General features: G+C 47.5%; 1 protein-coding gene and 1 long non-coding RNA gene across 4 annotated transcripts in view; one reads left to right on the top strand and one right to left on the bottom strand.

Moving 5' to 3' along the window:
- Nucleotides 1–11,581: 11,581 nt before the first annotated feature.
- On the bottom strand, nt 11,582–17,732 carry LOC129043581 (uncharacterized). Its single transcript, XR_008504476.1, has 3 exons — nt 17,645–17,732; nt 14,958–15,017; nt 11,582–11,924 (listed from the first exon to the last, which is right to left on the bottom strand). It is a non-coding gene; the product is annotated as an uncharacterized LOC129043581 (long non-coding RNA).
- The window catches only part of RCAN3 (RCAN family member 3), a 34,883-nt gene continuing 33,628 nt past the window's right edge, over nt 17,641–18,895 (top strand). Inside the window, exon 1 of one of the 3 annotated variants that reach the window (XM_054500237.1) lies at nt 17,641–17,760. The gene's annotated coding sequence lies outside the window, so the exon portion shown is untranslated. Of the gene's footprint in view, nt 17,761–18,131; nt 18,470–18,895 lie in introns of those variants that run through there. The other 2 variants (XM_054500231.2, XM_054500225.2) reach the window with 2 other exon arrangements.

The following is an 18,895-nucleotide window of genomic DNA, read 5'->3' as shown; positions in this document are numbered from 1 at the left end:
TCTATAAAAAATAAAAAGCTAGCCAGGTGTGGTGGCTCACACCTATAGTCCCAGCTACCTGAGAGGCTGAGGTGGGAGGACAGCTAGAGCCCAGGACTTGGAGGTTAAAGTGAGCTATGATTGTGCCACTACACTCCAGCCTGGGCAACAGAGAGACTCTGTCAAACAAAAAGAAAGGAAAGAAAAACATTTCAAATGGTAGATTTTTTTCAGCTTCAGATTTTCTTTTTTTGGGGGGGTGGGAGGCAAGGTCTCGTTCCATTGCCCAGGTTGGAGTGCAGTGGTGCAATCATAGCTCACTGCAACCTCTAATTCCTGGGCTCAAGCGATCCCCTAGAGTAGATAGGTGCTCAGCACCATGCCAGCTAATTTTTTAATTTTAAACTTTTTTTTCTATAGGTGAGGTCTCCCTATGCGGCCCAGGCTGGTCTCAAACTCCTGGCCTCATGCAATCTTCCCATCTTGGCCTCCTGAGGTACTGGGATTGCAGGTGTGAGCCATCATGCCCAGTCCAGAATTTTGATTCAGGTCTTCACCAAGTACCCCATTGCATTCTGAGAGGAGGATGTCAATCCAGTCCGTCAGGCCACAGCAACATCAAGGCAAATGCCGGCAGCATTTGAAACCATTCAAGGGGCTACGTGTATTGCAGCAGGACCATTCACCATGATCTCTGGTTTGATGGCATAGGTGGGTTTTATTTTTCTTTTTTTTTAAATATATTATACTTTAAGTTCTAGGGTACATGTGCACAACGTGCAGGTTTGTTACACAGGTATACATGTGCCATGTTGGTTTGCTGCACCCATCAACTCGTCATTTACATTAGGTATTTCTCCTAATGCTATCCCTCCCCCAGCCCCCCACCCCCGACAGGCCCCGGTGTGTGATGTTCCCGCCCTGTGTCCAAGTGTTCTCATTGTTCAATTCCCAGGCATAGGTGGGTTTTCAATGTCATCTAGATCTTTTGGGATGCTGCCTGCAGCATAGGTAGAAGGAAGGCCACGTGGCCTGTCAAGTCATAACAAGCACAGGGCAGGACTCTGGGAGGCAGCATGGCATCGTGGCAAAGGGTGCCAGGCTCTGCCGTTCACTCTGAGACGACTTTGAGAAAGTACATAACCCCTCCGGGCCTCTGTTTCCTCATGTGTAAAACTGGCATAGTGATACTCCCTTCCTTGTAGGTGTTTATAAGGACTGAATATAGAACAATGCCTCGCACATGGTAAGACCTCAGTAATATTAGCTGGGTTTTTTTGTTTGTTTTGTTTTGTTTTGTATTTTTTGAGACAGAGTCTCACACTGTTGCCAGGCTGGAGTGCAATGGCGCAATCATGGCACATGCAACCTCCGCCTCCCGGGTTCGAGTGATTCTTCTTGCCTCAGCCTCCCAAGTAGCTGGGATTACAGGCGCCTGCCACCACACCCGGCTAATTTTTAAAATATTTTTAGTAGAGGCGGGGTTTCACTATGTTGGCCAGGCTGGCCTCGAACTCCTGACCTCGTGATCCACCCGCCTCGGCCTCCCAAAGTGTTGGGATTACAGACATAAGCCACCGCACCGGGCCAATAATGTTAGCTGTTGTTACTATTTTTCTTTAAGCCATGAGCAGTGTAAGTAGAGATGCAGCCACCAGGCAGAAGGCAAAGAGCTTTGTGCCTCCCTTGTAGCTTCCTGCCTTTCATGTGGGTCTTGAGGCTACATTTTGGACACAACAGGGAGGGAGGGGGACTACTATTCCAAAAATATCGATCCACTTCTCAACGGACATTTACAAGTTTAACCGTACCTTCAAATTTGTGGGTATCTTTTTGAAGACCCTCTTGGGGCCTCTGAGATGACAAAACCAGTCTGATTCCTGCTGAAGCCTTCTTAGTTGCCAAGATCAAGTGCAAGTTCTTAAGCTATTTTCTCTCAGCTCCAAACCTATTGTTGGCTTTGGAACAAACCTATTGCTGGAGCTATTTTCTCTTAGCTCCAAACCTATTGCTGGAGCTGGAACTCTCCAAACCATCTCTCTGCTTTACCAGCTGCTCCCTGTGAGGGGCCTGTGAGGGCAACTGAGGCTGGAGGAGGAAGAAAGGACTTGCTCTTTCTTATCTACTTCCTGTTCCTCCACACATCACCCCAGGAACGCAACTTTGCTCTAGCGTAGCAGCAGCTGAATCTAGTTTTGCGATTCTTTCCAATTCTTGCACGACCAGCTTCACAGAACCTCCCCCAACCCGAGACAACAGCTCTTCTTCCTCAGAGGTCTATGTCCCAGGTCCACAGGGCCCCTTCCTCTTACTTTTCTTTAAAAAAAACTGTTCTCTATATATAATTCACATACCATACAATTTATTCACTTAAAGCGTGCAATCCAATGGTTTTAGTATATCACAAATATATGCATCACCACAGCTAATTTTAGAATATTTTTATCAATTCAAAAGAATACAGGAAAATAAAATAATGAGTGTTGGAGACGATGTACAGAAGCTGGGAACTCTTCTGCACCACTGGTGGGAATGAAAATGATGCCAAGGTGGGCGGATCACGAGGTCAGGAGTTCGATATCAGTCTGACCGACATGGTGAAACCCCGTCTCTACTAAAAATACAAAAATTAGCCAGGCATGCTGGCATGCACCTGTAATCCCAGTTACTCAGGAGGCTGAGGCAGGAGAATCGCTTGAACTCGGGAGGCAGAGGTTGCAGCGCCACTGCACTCCAGCCTGGGTGACACAGCAGGACTCCATCTCGAAAGAAAGAAAGAAAAAAAGGGGGGGAGGGAGGGAAGGAAGGAAGGAAGGAAGGGGAAGGGAAAGGAAGGAAAGGAAGGAAGAAAGGAAGGGAAGGAAGGGAAGGAAGGGAAGGAAGGGAAAGAAAGGAAACAAAGGAAGAAAGAAAGAAAATGATGCAACCACTATGGAAAACAGTACGGTGGTTTCTTTAAAAATTAAAAATAGGCCGGGCACAGTGGCTCACGCTTTTAATCCTAGCACTTTGGGAGGCCTAGCACTTTGGCCAACATGTGAAACCCCAGCTCTACTAAAAAATACAAAAATTAGCTGGGTGTGGTGGCACATGCCTGTAGTCCCAGCTACCCGGGAGGCTGAGGCACAAGAATTGCTTGAACCTGGGAGGTGGAGGCTGCAGTGAGCCGAGATGCGCCACTGCATTCTCACCTAGGCAACAGAGCGAGACTCTATCTCAAAAATAATAAATAAATAAGTGCAAGTCCAAAAAACAATTAAAAATAGAATTATCACATGATCCAGCCATTCTTCTTCTGAGTTATATATACACACAAAAAAAGTGAAAGCAGGCGTATTAGTCTGTTCTCACGCTGCTAATAAAGACATACCTGAGACTGGGTAATTTATAAAGGAAAGAGGTTTAATTGACTCACAGTTCCACATGGCTGCGGAGGCCTCACAGTCATGGCAGAAAGCAAATGAGAAGCAAAGTCACATTTTACATGGTGGCAGGCAACAGAGCGCTTGTGCAGGGGAATTCCCATTTATAAAACCATCAGATCTCGTGAGACTTATTCATTACCAAGAGAACAGCATGGGAAAGACCCGAACCCGTGATTCAATTACCTCCCACTGCGTCCCTCCCATGACACGTGGGAATTACGGGAGCTACAGTTTAAGATGAGATCTGGGTAGGGGTCACAGCCAAACCATATCAGCATGGTCTCAAACAGGTATTTGTACACCCACATTCGCAGCAGCATTATTCATGATTGCCAAAATATGGAAGCAAGCTAAGTGCCCATCAGTTGATAAACGGAATGTGGTCTCTTCACACAATGGAATATCATTCAGTCCTAAAAATGAAGGAAATTGGCCTGGCACAGTGGCTCACGCCTATAATCCTGGCACTTTGGGAGGCCGAGGCGGGCAGATCACGAGGTCAGGAGATCGAGACCATCCTGGCTAACACGGTGAAACTCCATCTCTACTACAAATACAAAAAAAAATTAGCCGGGCGTGGTGGCAGGTGCCTGTAGTCCCAGCTACTCAGGAGGCCAGGCAGGAGAATGGCGTGAACCCAGGAGGGGGAGCTTGCAGTGAGCCGAGATCGCGCCACTGCACTCCAGCCTGGCCAACAGAGCAAGACTGCATCTCAAAAAAAAAAAAGTAGTAAATTCTGACCCATGCTACAGCATAGATGAACCTTGAAGATACCAGGCCAAGTTCAATCAGCCAGCCTCAAGAGGACAAATATTATGTGACTCCTCTTATATGAGGTACCTAGAAGATCAAATTTATAGAGACAGAAAGTAGAATGGCAGCTACCAGGGGCTGGGGAAGAGGGAACTGCGAAGTCAATGGGTCCAGGGTTTCATGGGTACAGAGTTTCAGTTTTGCAAGATGAAAAGCGTTCTGGAGATGGATGGAGTTTGAGGTTGCAGTGAGCTGTGATGGCACCACTGCACTGCAGCCTGGGCAACAGAGTGAAACCTCCTCTCAAAAAAGAAAAAAAAATTGTTACCTAGTCTGAAAGTATTACCTAGGTAACTGAACGGGTAAACACTCTAAAAAATCATGGAGGCAGCAACTATAGAGAGTTATGTCCATTCCTAGGACCAAGGGAACCAAGGAAGAGGCTCTAATTATTACATCAGTGAAAATCTACTTAATGCCACTGAATTGTATGCTTAAAAATAGTGAAAAGGGTAAATTTGATGTTAGGTGTATTTTACCACAATTTAAAAAGAAACCCTATACTCTTTGTCACTTCCTGGTACCCCTTATTTCCTAGCCCCTGGCAAGCACCAATCTACCTTCTGTCTTTATAGAGTTCCCTATTCTGGATTTTCCTAGGAATGAAATAATATATGGGCTTTGGTGATTGACTTTTTTGACTTAGCCTAATACTTTCAAGGTCCATCCAAGTTGCAGCACGTACTTCCTTTTCGTATCTGAATCACCTCTTCTAAAGTTTAATCATTACCACCTCTTCCTTTGGTTCCCTTGGTTCTAGTGAGAAGTGACAATGTGTTAGCAGCCCTTGCTTGCTCTCAGCGCCTCCCCTGCCTCAGCGTCTGCTCTGGCCATACTTGAGGAGCCCTTCAGCCTGTCGCTGCACTGTGGGAGCCCCTCTCTGGGCTGGCCGAGGCGGGAGCCGGCTCCCTCTGCTTGTGGGCAGGTGTGGAGGGAGAAGCACGGGAAGCAGCCGGGACTGCGTGCGGCGGGCACTCCCAGGCCAGCTCGAGTTCTGGGTGGGTGCGGGCTCAGCGGGCCCGCACTAGGAGCAGCTGGCCCAGGACAATGAGGGGCTTAGCACCCGGGCCAGCAGCTGCGGAGGGTGCGCCGGGTCCCCCAGCACTGCCTGCCCGCCCGCCCCGCACTCGAATTCTCATGGGGTCTCAGCCACCTCCCCGCAGGGCAGGGCTCGGGACCTGCAGCCCGCCATGCCCGAGCCCCACCTCTCCCCAACTCCCCGTGGGCTCCTGCGCAGCCGGAACCTCCCCGACGGGCACCGCCCTCTGCTCCTGCTCCGCAGTGCCTGGTCCCATCGACACCCAAGGGCTGAGGAGCGCAGGCGCGCAGCAGCGGGACTGGCGGGCAGCTCCTCCGACGGCCCTGGCGCGGAATCCACTGAGGCGAAGCTAGCTGGGTTCCTGAGTTGGGTGGGGGCTTCGAGAACTTTTATGTCTAGCCAGAGGATAGTATGTGCACCAATCTGCACTCTGTGTCTAGCTTGGGGTTTGTGGATGCACCAATCAGCACTCTGTATGTAGCTAATCTGGTGGGAACTTGGAGAACTTTTATGTCTAGCCAGAGGATTGTAAATGCACCAATCAGCACTCTGTGTCTAGCTCAGTGATTGTAAATGCACCAATCAGCACTCTGTCAAAATGGACCAATCAGCAGGATGTGGGTGGGGCCAGATAAGGGAATAAAAGCAGGCTGCCCAACCCAGAAGTGGCGATCTACTGGGGTTTGTTTTCACGTGTGGAGGTGTGATTCTTTGACTGTTCTTGCTGCTGCTCACTGTGTGGGTTGGCACTGACTTTGTGAGCTGTAGCACTCACCATGAAGGTCTGCAGCTTCACTCCTGTAAGCAGGTGAGACCACAAATCCACCAGGAGGAATGAAAAACTCCAGACGAAACTCTGGATGTGCTACCTTTATGAGCCGTAACACTCACTGTGGAGGTTTGCAGCTTCGCTCAAAGTCAGTGAGACCATGAACCCACCAAAAGGAAGAAACTCCGGACACATATGAACATCCGAAGGAACAAGCTGTGGATGTACCGTCTTAAAGAACTGTAACGCTCAACATGAGGGTCTGCAGTTTCATTCTTGAAGTCAGTGAGACGAACCCACCAATTCTGGACACAGTAGGAATGGATGTAGCTGTAGTTGCTACCACCATGATTTTTTTTTTTTTTTTTTTTGAGTTTTACCTGTTCAGTTACTTAGGTAATAGGTTCATGTCTAGGTAATAATTTTTTTTTCTTTTCTGAGAGGAGGTCTCACATTGTTGCCCAGGTTTCAGTGCAGTGGTATGATCACAGTTCACTGCAACCTCGAACTCCTGGGTATGAGGGATTCTCATACCCCAGCCTTCCAAATGGCCAGGACTACCAGCAGATGCCACCACACCTGGCAAATTAAACTTTTTTTTTTTTTTTTTTTTTTTTTAGAGACGGGGTGTCTATGTTGCCAAGGCTGGTCTCGAACTCCTGGCCTTGAGGGATCTTCTTGCCGAGGCCTCCCAAAATTCCAGGATTACAGGCACAAGCCACTGCTCATGGTCAACAATTCTTTATATTATTTCTGTTTAACTGATGTGATTTCTGTCTCTTGATCAAACCTTGATGGATCCTTAAGAAAGTTCAAGACTCATTTGAATCCCTGGGCTGCTCAAGCAGCTGCCCATTTTTAATGTTCCATTTTCTCCTTTGCTCTCTGCCTGGCTGCCTTCCTTGTGATTATGGCCGTCTAGCTCTTATTCTTCACCATCTGCAGCTCAAGTTAATCAGGAAGTAATATCTCCTTCCCCCATATTCCAGGATTGCAACTTTTAAAGAGCAGCTCCTTCCAGTGTGGAGCTGTAGGTACTGATGCCCTCAAAGATAACAGATCTGTAGTTAATTCAGCAGCTTCCAAATCTTCGGGCAAATGGAATTGGTTCTAATTTAGAGCAACACTGCAAGATGAAACCTCACCCAGCATCCAGGCTTCCAAACATGCTGAAGATGTATTTCCATGCCCGATCTTCAAAATTATGCAGGAGTGGTTTTTTTTTTAAGACATGTTTCTTTTTAATGAAAATGCAATCGTTATTGATTGCCAACCTTGTTATTGAAAGTTTATATTTTTCTAGGTGCTGTCACAAATGGTTTATTTGAGCCTCCAAACCATCTTAGAAGGGCAGTACCACTGTTATTTCCACTGAGCTGGAGAGCCAGGCTCAAAGAATGTGAGGTTTGCTCAATGTTAAACAGCCACTTGTAGTTAGTAGCGCAAGCAGGATGGGAGCCTGAGTGTTCTGAAGATGTGAAGACTTTTAAGGAAAATGCCTGCAGCTTTGGTGAGATTGTGGAAAGGGGGCAGAGTCGGGGCGGGGGCTGGGAGGAGGCAGGTAGAAATTGGTACAACCTTTCTGAAAAGTATTTGGAAATACGTGTACCGACATTCTCTTCCAGATAATAAAACTACAATGATAAAACCGTTTCTATTAACAGCTAGATCAATGCAACAGAAGAAATCATCTGGAAATACATATGTAGTATGTTCTTACATATTCAAACAGTCTTCAATTTTTTTAAAAAATTTTTTTATTGAGACAGGGTCTCACTCTGTCACCCAGGCTGGAAGCGCAGTGGCTCACTGCAACCTCCACCTCCCCAGTGATCCTCCCACCTCAGCCTCCTAAGTAGCTGGGACCACAGGCACATGCTACCACGCCCGACTAGTTTTTGTGTGTGTGTGTGTGTGTGTGTGTGTGTATTTTTAGTAGAGACAGGGTTTCACCAGGTTACTCAAGCTGGTGTCAAACTCCTGGACTCAAGCAATCCGTCTGCCTCAGCCTCCAAAGTGCTGGGATTACAGGTGGGAGCCACCACGCCTTGCCCAGGTCCCTAATTTTTGCTAGTTCAACTTACGATTTTTCCACTTTGCGATGGTGTGAAAACATAACGCATTCAGTAGAAATTGTACTTTGCGTGCCCACACAACTATTCTGCCTTCACTTTCAGTACCATCACCAATGAATTACATGAGCTAGCCAACACTTCATAAAATAGGCTTTGTGTTAGATGATTTTGCCGAACTGTAGGCTAACGTAAGTGCTCTGAGCATGCTTCAGGTAGGCTCTGATGTTCCGTAGGTTACGTATATGGTATTAAATACACTTACGGGCCGGGCAAGGTGGCTTACACCTGCAATCCCAGCACTTTAGGAGGCCGAGGAGGGTGGATCACTTGAGGTCAGGAGTTCAAGGCCAGCCTGGCCAACATGGTGAAGCCTCGTCTCTACTAAAAATACAAAAATTAGCCTGGTGTGGTGGTATGTGCCTGTAGTCCCAGCTACTCGGGAGGCTGAGACAGGAGAGTCACTTGAACCCAGGAGGCGGAGGTTGCAGTAAGCCGAGATCGCACCCTTGCAATCCAGCCTGGGTAAAAGAGCGAGACTCCATCTCTAAATAAATACACTTATGACTTAACGATATTTTCAACTTACAATGGGTTTTTCAGGACATAACCTATCGTAAGTCAAGGAGCATCTGTACTAAATTGTATATATATGAAGCAGTGGGTTCTTTAATTATTAATGTTAGAACCACTGGAAACAGTAATTAAGTTTGAGGCTTACCTTGACTTATATTGGTGTTACATTTTGATAAACGCTGTCTCCAAAAAAAGAAAGGTCATGATTAATCAGACTTCAGCAAGCTGAGAGATCATAAAGTACAAGATCAATATACTGTAAACAAATAATTGTTTTCTGAGACAGGATCTCACCCTGCCACCCAGGCTGGAGTGCAGCAGTGTGATCACAGCTCACTGCAGCTTCAACCTCCCTGGGCTCAAGTGATCCTCCTACCTCAGCCTCTTGAGTAGCTGGGACCACAGGTGCCTGCCACTATGCCCAGGCTAATTTTTTTTTGGTAGAGATTTGGGGGTTGCCATGTTGCCCAGGCTGGTCTTGAACCCCTGGGCTCAAGGGATTCTCCCTCCTGGACCTCTTAAAGTGCTAGGATTACATGGGTTTTTTGTTTGTTTTGAGACAAAGTCTCAAAACACTGTCACCCAGGCTGGAGTACAGTGGTGCAATCATGGCTCACTGCAGCCTTGACCTCCTGGGCTCAAGCGATGCTCTCACCTCAGCCTCCTGAGTAGCTGGGAGCAAAGTTGCGTGCCATCACACCCAGCCAATTTTTTATATTTTTTGTAGAGACAAGATTTCAGTGTTTACCCAGGCTGATCTCGAACTCCTGGACCCAAGCAGTCCTCTTGCCTCGGCCTCCCAAATTGTTGGGATTACAGGCATGCGCTACCACGCCTGGCCAAATAAAATTTTTAAAACATCTTTATATCAAAGAAAAATTTCAAAAGGGAAATTATGAAGAGAAAATTTTCAACAAATGTAATCACAGGGTTACTATCCACCGTGTGTAAGATGTTCTTATAAACAAATGATGCTAATAGCTCAGTGGAAGAATGCACAGAGAACTTGGGCAGATCTCAAATGAAACACATGTGAAAAATCAAGATGTCATGTTTGGAGAGGTGTTTTTTTGTTTGTTTGTTTGTTTGTTTTTTGCCTATCAATCAGGAAAGGCATTTATAATTAAATACAGTAACAACCTTTTTGAAATGCATTTTGTCATTTTCCAATAAGAGCTTTTTTAAATGTTCATGCCCCTTGCCTAGTAACTGCTTCTGGGAATCTATGCTGAGGAAATAATCATAAATGCAACAGCATATTTTACATATAAAGATATTCATTGTATGGTTAATTATGTAAGAGAAAATTGGAATGAAACTTTGACTACAACAATAAAGAAATAATTAGATAAATAACAACATACAATGCAATATTATGTAGTCATTAAAAAAATTTAAATAGTATTTTAAAGCACAAGATAATGTTTGCAATATGTTAAGTGAAATAGATAGGAGATCCAAATTGGCTGATTCTAATGGTATACTAATCTTACCCAAAAAATTGGAGAGAAACACTGTATACTAAAATATTGAATAGTGACTCTGAACTCCAAAAATCTAAGACAGTTCTCAGTTAATTTAGAAAGTTTATTTTGCCAAGGTTGGGCCAGGCGTGGTGGCTCACGCCTGTAATCCCAGCACTTTGGGAGGCTGAGGCAGGCAGATCACAAGGTCAGGAGATCGAGACCACCCTGGCTAACACGGTGAAACCCCGTCTCTACTAAAAATACAAAATAATTAGCTGGGCATGGTGGCAGGCGCCTGTAGTCCCAGCTACTCAGGAGGCTGAGACAGGAGAATGGCGCGAACCCGGGAGGCAGAGCTTGCAGTGAGCTGAGATTGCGCCACTGTACTCCGGCCTGGGCGACAGGGTGAGACTCCATCTCAAAAAAAAAAAGTCTATTTTGCCAAGGTTGAAGACACATGCCCATGACACAGCCTCAGGAGGTCCTGACAACATGTGCCCAAGGTGGTGAGAGCACACTTTGGTTTTATACATTTTAGGGAATCATGAGATATCAACCAACATATGTAAGGTGAACAGTGATTGGTCTGGAAAGGCGGGACAACTTGAAGCGGGGAAGGGGCTTCCAGGTCATAGGTAGATAAGAGACAAATGGCTGCATTCCTTTGAGTTTCTGATTAGCCTCTCCGAAGGATGCAATCAGATATGCATCTATCTGTGAGCAGAAGGGTGACTTTGAATAGAATGGGAAGCAGGTTTGCCCTGAGCTGTTCCCAGCTTGACTTTTCCCTTTAGCTTAGTGATTTGGGGGACCCATTAGTGATTTGGGGGACCCAAGATATTTTCCTTGCACATGACTATCTCTGGATCCTGGGATTGTACGTGATTTGAATTTTTTAATTTATCTTTTTGTTTTCAAATGTTCTACAAAGGCCAAGTCCAATTTTTATGAGAAAATTTTAAATATCAAAAATCGACATGACTCATCTCCCAACCAATGTTGGATGCGGGGCTGATAAGAAGTTTCACTCCTCCAGCAAACTATTGGATCGTGTTGCAACTCTCTTCTTGGGGGAATGGCTGACTTGCCAGGAATGGGAGACAAATGAGGGTGTTACCAGGGAGGCAGGTTAATTTAAGCCTCTTCAGGAAAAGGTACCATCTGTGATGCAAATCCCATAGGAGATCTAGAGGGTGGCAGAACATGAATTAAAATATCCAGCACACCCAGATGCATATTAATGAGTCTGAGATAGAGATCGATCGATAACGCTGTGATTTCTCTCCTCATCAGAAGCAGCTCCGTTTCCTCTCTCCCTTTCACTCTGCTACATCTATTGTGCACTTACTACCTACCAGAACCAGATGTTGTTATAGGAGCTGGGAATACATCCATGAACAGACTAATCCCTGCCCCCATGGAACTGATATTCTCCTTGGGACTTAGGCATTAAACCAGTAATTGCATAATTATTTTATTAATTACAATTGTGATAGATGCTTTGTAAAAGTACTACAGGGAGCCATGGAATCATTTACAGTGAATATCAGTTGGGATTGTGTTTGGCTGCAACAGACACCTAACAAGATACAAGAATATTTCTTTACCATATGAAGGCAGTATAGATGGAGGAACCCAGGGCTGCTATGGCAGCTCTGGTGTCACAGGGAATACAGGCTGCTCATCTTTTGGATTCACCATCCCAACATGTGGCTTCCATCTTCAAGGCTACCTCCTGGTCCAGAATGGCTGCCAGAGCTCCAGCCGTCATGTTCACATTGCAGGCTAGAAGAAAGAACAGCAAAAGGTTGGGCTGGGCGCGGTGGCTCACGCCTGTAATCCCAGCACTCTGGGAGCCTGAGATGGGCAGATCACAAGGTCAGGAGTTCGAGACCAGCCTGGCCAACAGGGTGAAACCCTGTCTCTACTAAAAATACAAAAATTAGCCAGACATGGTGGCACATGCCTATAATCGTAGCTACTCAAGAGACTGAGACAGGAAAATTGCTTGAACCCAGGAGGCAGAGGTTGCAGTGAGCCTAGATTGTGCCACTGCACTCCAGCCTGGGCGACAGAGTGAGACTCCATCTCAAAAAAAAAGCAAAAGGATACCTCTGCCAGCCAAGTCAGCCTCCCTCTGCTCATATCTCACTGGGCAAAAGTAAAATTTTCCTTGTAAACTGATTATAAACCAGCTCATGTTTCCTGAGCATCTGCAATGTGTCTGGCACTTTACAAAACAACTTTGCAAGGCGGTATCATCAATTCTATTTAACTTTGGGAGGCTGAGGTTGGAGGGTCACTTGAGCCCAGGAGTTTGAGACTATCCTGGGCAACAAAAGCGAGACCTTGCTTGTAAATTATAAAAATAATTTTAAAAATCCATTTAACAGATGAGAAAAGTAAGGCTTCACAGGTTTAAAGAACTTGCCCAAAAATCACACAGCCAGTCAGTGGTAGAGCTGACTTCCTGGAGCCCATACTCTTTCCATTGTACTTTTCTGCCTTCCCATCAGCAACTAAAAACGAAGCAAGAAAGCTCCTCAGATTTGTCATAGACTATATTTAAAGAAAGGCCACTTTTTTCTTATTTAAAATGCATTAAACAATGCAACCAATTAAAAGAACTGAGATGGATTTGTATAAAAGCAGGGACTTGGTCTGTTTTGTTCACTGCTATATTCCCAATGCCTAGAACCATGTCTGGCAAACATACTGGCATGGGAAGAACATTTCCATAACCCCTGAATGTTCTGTGCCCCTTTCCAATTAATCCCTACCCTCAGAAGCAACCACTATTCTGATGCTTATTACATTAGTTTTGCCTCTTCTTGACTTTCATATAAATGAAATCATACATCTATGCGTTTTGACTTTTGCTCAACAATTGCTTTTGAGATTTATCCGTTGTTATGTGTATCAGCATTTCATGATTTTTTTTATTGCTATGTAGTATTATATTGTTTGAATATACCATGGTTTTCTTATCCATTCCTGTTATGGACATTTGGGATATTTACAGTTGGAGAATAGTGTGAGTAAATATTTTGTGTTGTTGATTTGTTTTTGTTTTTTTGAGACGGAGTCTCACTCTGTTGCTCAGGCTTGAATGCAGTGACACAGTCTCGGCTCACTGCAACCTCTGCCTCTCGGGTTCAAGCCATTCTCCCACCTCAGCCTCCCAAGTCACTGGGATTACAGGCACCCATCACCACACCCGGCTAATTTTTGTATTTTTAGTAGAGACAGGGTTTCATTATGTTGCCCAGGCTGGTCTTAAACCCCTGACCCCAACTGATCCACCCATCTTGGCCTCCCCAATTGCTGGGATTACAGGCATGAGCCACCGCACCCGGCCAAGATGTTAAGAGCATTCTTGTACCAGCCTCTTTTTTGGTAGACATTTGCCTACGTTTCTCTTGAGTCTACATCTAGGAGTGGAATTTCTGGGTCATAGGGTAGGTGTACATTTAGCTTGATAAACTGGCAGTTTCCAAAAATCAGTTGCATCCTTTTACATTCCACTAGTAATGTATGCATGTGAGATGGAGATCTTTTGCCACTTGTATTATTTTCATAGCACAAACCCAAAACAAACCTAATAAGGATTTGTTAGCATATTTACTGTTAAATCTACTCAAATAAGAATAAGAAAATCTGGAATAAGAAAATCTGAAATGAAATCGCTGGTCTGGAAATTCTCCTAAAAGACAAGAGGTGTGCTACTCGGGATCTGTGGCATTGTCTGAGAGGTTCTACTGAAGTTTTCCAGGGCAGCGAAATGCTTAGCACTCTGGGCATAGGTTTCAACGGACTGAGCCACAGGGATCAATTTCTCTTTTTCTCGGCCTGTAACTCAAACCTCACATGAGAAGGAGAGGGAGGGAGTGTTAGAAATGCGAAACTGTCAAGTTCATTCATAATAAGCATTGATTACCCACCGTGTGATCATCACCTCGCTAGACACGATGGTAAAGAGGAAGGATGTGGAAGATTCTCTTCTTATGCTCAAGTTATCGAGTTGCCCACAATCTAGATGATAGATACAAGATGGCAACTCTTCCTCTGTTCACCATGGAAAGGCTGGTGTTTGTTCTTCTAGATTCTGCCTTTTGCCCTGTCTGTGTTCTATTCTACATGGGCTCCCTGGGTCATTTTATCTGAGCCCGTGGTTTCAACTACCGTGCCTCCCTCCCAAATCACTACTCATTGAGCTCACTCCTAGGCTCCAGATGCATGTTTTCCAACTGCTTCCATCCTCAGCTCCTCTCTACTGCTCATAATTTACATACAATTCCTCAGTAAACTGTGTTAACATTGCCTCTGAGATATAGCCGGAAGCCTACCATTTCTCATTGCTTCCCCCATCACCACCCTGTCCAAGCTACAGTCATCTCTGGTCTGCACTATGGTGATACTTCTTCCAAACCAATATCACTACCGTAGTGCTGTTGCCTGCCCTTGATTCATTCCCCTTTCTTTTGGTAATAGAGACTTGAATCTCCTTTGGTGAATGTAACCATCAGCATCCCAGCAGATGATTAATCTAAAGGGTGTTTAGTAAAGGTTACATACAGATGTGTGGGCAGGGTTGAGGGAAAAAGCAGGGCTGATGGTGTGATACACTGTGGCAGGCAACAGAGGGGAGCCATTATCACCTCCAGGGTGGATAATTCTGGAGGTGGAGAAAGCAGAATTTACTAGAACTAGGAGAGAGTAGCTGTGTGAAGAAGGCCAGTTGACAGAAGCTTCAATAAATGCATGTAGCCAACCTGCAGCAACAAAGAAGGGCAGGGGTCAGAGGAATAATACCCTTACCTTCCTCCTCCTCCAACCCCTCGGGTCTCATTTCCAATGTCTTCTATTTGGTGAATTCAACTGTAAGTCAGAGGACAAGGGACCTGTGGAAGCAGTCCATGCAGGTTGGCCTCTTGAGGTTCAGATCAGGAAGGAAAAGGGTGGAGAGTAGGTCTGGAAGGGCCAACAGAAATGATCTAGCACAGGAAGCCACCTCTCCCCGAATCTGAGTCTACACGATTTGAGAGGAGCTGTCAGAATGTTCCATGCCCCTTCTCAGGAGGGTGGTTTAGTGATGCACAGGTAACACAAGTTAGACCAATGAGATGTAGTCCTGGGACTTTTGTTGACAGCATCGGGGAAAAGAAACTCCCTTTCTGCTGGAAAGGGTGTGATCTGAAGTTGTAAGCTGCCATGCTACCATCTCATGGGGAAAAGGAAGCCTAAGAACACAAAATCAACAGGAAATAGAGTCAAGAAATGGAGGCCGGGCGCGGTGGCTCACGCCTGTAATCCCAGCATTTTGGGAGGCCGAGGTGGGCAGATCACGAGGTCAGGAGATTGAGACCATCCTGGCTAACAAGATGAAACCCCGTCTCTACTAAAAATACAAAAAATTAGCCGGGCGTGGTGGCAGCCGCCTGTAGTCCCAGCTACTCGGGAGGCTGAAGCAGGAGAATAGCATGAACCTGGGAGGCGGAGCTTGCAGTGAGCCGAGATCGCGCCACTGCACTCCAGCCTGGGCAACAGAGCGAGACTCCGTCTCAAAAAAAAAAAAAAAAAAAGAAATGGAGAGAAAAGACTTAATCCTAATGTCGTAGTTTAAGCCCCTGAATCCAGCCATGCCTGAAGCCCCAAACTTTTCTATTATGTGAGTCAATGCATTCCATTTGCTGCTTAACCCAGTCTGATTGATGTATTCCATGAAAAAAAGAGAATCTTGAATAATACTTGAAAATGCGAACCCCGTTCCCTGACCCATCATGTAGGATTGCTCACTTCTTCCTCTGCTTTGTCAGCACTTTGCAAATGTCTCAAATAGTGCGCAAATACAACTGGATCACAATCACTGTCTCTCCCATCTGTGAGCTCCTCAGGTGGCAGATCTCTATGGGCCTTACCCTTGCAAGCCCAACACCCACACAGGGCCTAATACCTCAGGGAAACTAAGTTAAGCTAACTTGGTTGTTTGACTTAGGATCTCTCAGGGCCTTTTTTTTGTGTGAACGTGCATCAGACATCTCCAGGCAGGGCTATGGAATGCAGCTGTTTCCAATCTCATTTGATGTGAAAACTCAGTTTTTTGGCCAGGTGCAATGGCTCACGCCTATAATCCCAGCACTCTGGGAGGCCAAGGCAGGAGGATTGCTTGAGTTCAGGAGTTCGAGACAAGCCTGGGCAACATTGTGAAACCCTGTCTCTACAAAAAGTAGAAAAATTAGCCAGGCATGGTGGCATGTGCCTGTAGTCCCAGCTACTCAGGAGGCGGAGATGGGAGGATCGCTTGAGCCTGGATGGTTGAGGCTATGATTGTGCCACTGCACTCCAGCCTAGGCGACAGAGCAGACGTCATCTCAAAACAAACAAAAAAAAATCAAAAAAAAAAAAAACCCTCAATTTTTGCAAATAATACTTAGAGGAATTTAGAGAAAAAAAAAATTACTACAGTCCTTAGGGTGACCTTGACAAAAGAAGCAGCTTGCAATCAATATTAGTTAAACGAATGAAAGTGAAGAACTTAGTTAAGACAAGATGGGGAGCAGGAGCAGCACGGTTGGAGGCAGCAGGAACCACAGAAGCAGCAAGCAGGAAGCAGGAGGGGTGATCTGCTGGGCATACCTCGGCGACTATGCTGGGCTCAACTGCTGGAGAGCCCTTGGGGTCATAATCCAGCCCTGATTTCTTAGTTTACATCTAACAGGGATTAGATGTGCTGTACACATTTTAGTCCATCTTCCTGCCCCATGATGCAGGCACTGAGTGCCTTTGATGTTAAGTTTCACTGTGCCTCACTTTGCCTCTGAAAGGCCTTGAGTGGATAATCAGAGCTGATTTTCTTCTAACTGCATATTCCTTTTTTTTGAAACGGAGTCTTGCTATGCTGTCCAGGCTGGTCTCAGACTCCTGGCCTCAACCGATCCTCCCACCTCTGCCTCCTGAGTTGGCTGGGACTACGGCTGCCCACCACCGCGCCACTGCGCGTCCTTGTAGGCGGGAGATGAGCCCAGTTATTTTCCCTGCTCTGTGACCCTGCTTCCTTCTCTGCCGGCTAAGGGAAGAGACACCAGCTGCCTTCCAAGTTGGGCTCAGGAGCTTTGTCATCATAGTTGTTATTGGTGGTAATAATACTTGCCAATGTAAGCCTCGGTCCTACCACTGAAACTCGCTGAACAGCTTAGACCCCGGCTCTTCCCTTTGTGTAATAGTTGTAATCATGTCCCATGGTCTCCTAGGGCGTCGGAGACAAGCAAGCAGGACTGCGTGGAAGGGTTTTTACACGAAAAAGAAAGCATTAAACATGTGGATTGTATGACAACGGTAGATAGGGCATAGGGTGAAGAGGAGTAAGAGGAGGGAGAGCGGGAGGAGGGAGAAGAGCACGAGTGGGGAGGAGAGGAGGGGAGGGGATGGGAGGGGAGGGGAAGGAGTGGGTAAGGGGAAGAGGGTTGTACCCGCCAGGGCGGGACCCAGCCTGTGCCGTCCCACACCTGGTGCTAGCTCCAGCTCAGCTACCTGCGGCCGCCTCTCTTCGGGCAATGAGGCGCCGGGAAGCCCCCAGCGTCTGATAATATCCGGGCCGCCGGTTGCCGGGAGGTGAACCGAGGTAAACTCGCCGCGCGCGGGGCGCAGTGTACATAGTAACCAGCCCTGAGTAAACGTTCGTCATATTCCTATGAGCTGCTCCGGGGACTGTCCTACGGGGCTAGCAGGAAAAGGAGATCGGCTCTCTCCGCTCCCGGTGGAAAACGAGAAGGTCGCCAGAGGTCCTGTTTTCGGGGGGATCTAAAGCTCCCGCCCCAGCGCTACAGCCCAAGCCCCCCACAGGCTGGGGACCAGGGACCCGGAGGAACGGGAGGAGGGCGCGCGCGGCGAGACACCCCCACCCCGGCCCCCGCGCGCCCCCGCCCCGGTCCCCGCCCGGGTCCCCGCCTCGTCCTGGGCTCTGGCGCCTGCGCCGCCGTGCGCGCGCCCTGCCAGAACAGGAGGGGACAAGGCGGGCGCGCGCAGGGGCCCGGGAGCGCGCGCGGCGCCGGCAGCCTTGCTCAGCCGGGACACCGCCCTAGTCCCAGCCGAGGCGGCCGCTCTCGCCGGCGTCGAGGGCGTGGTGGCGAGGCTGCTGCTGCCGGCGGCTCCCGGCTCTGCCTTCGGCCCCGCCCGCCGCCCACCAGGCTCCCGGAGGCCCCGCAGCTCGCGCCGCCCGACTCCCCGCAGCCCCGTCGGGCAGCCCGGGCCCATCAGCTGCCCTTCCGGCTCCCGTCCTGCGGCGGCGGGGCGTGCAGGTGAGGCCCCACGGCGCCCGGCCTCTCCAGCAGGTTTGCACCCAGCGCGGGGCGGGGGGAGGGGTGGAGCGCGGGGCGGGGCGGGGGGGGGGGGCGTGAAAAGTTAAAAAAAAAAAAAAAAAAAAAAGAAGCCGCCCCGAGAAGTCCGGGAGGGGTGGGCACCCCGAGACGCGGGACCGGGAGATGCTGCCGCGCGCGACCTCGCCCCCCGCCGCACCCTTCTCGCGCGCGGGGTCTAGTCTGGCAGCCTCGAGGGTGGTGTCCCGGAAAACAAAACAAAAATGTTTTGTCTTCTCTACCAACGATTTTCTCCCACCAACTGTTTGACTTTTTGAAAAGCCGACAGGCCCAGCCTGCCTCTGAAGGCAGGAGCGGTGCAGGGGCGCGTGGAAGGTGGAAGCCCCTTGTCTTTCTCCTTTGCCCCGCTTCCCCCACGGTGCGTGGATCACCATCGCATTA

Source organism: Pongo pygmaeus, chromosome 1 (genome assembly GCF_028885625.2).
Source record: "Pongo pygmaeus isolate AG05252 chromosome 1, NHGRI_mPonPyg2-v2.0_pri, whole genome shotgun sequence".
Taxonomy (NCBI): domain Eukaryota; kingdom Metazoa; phylum Chordata; class Mammalia; order Primates; family Hominidae; genus Pongo; species Pongo pygmaeus.
Note: the sequence above shows the minus strand (reverse complement) of the source record. Positions and strands in the feature narration are given on the sequence as shown.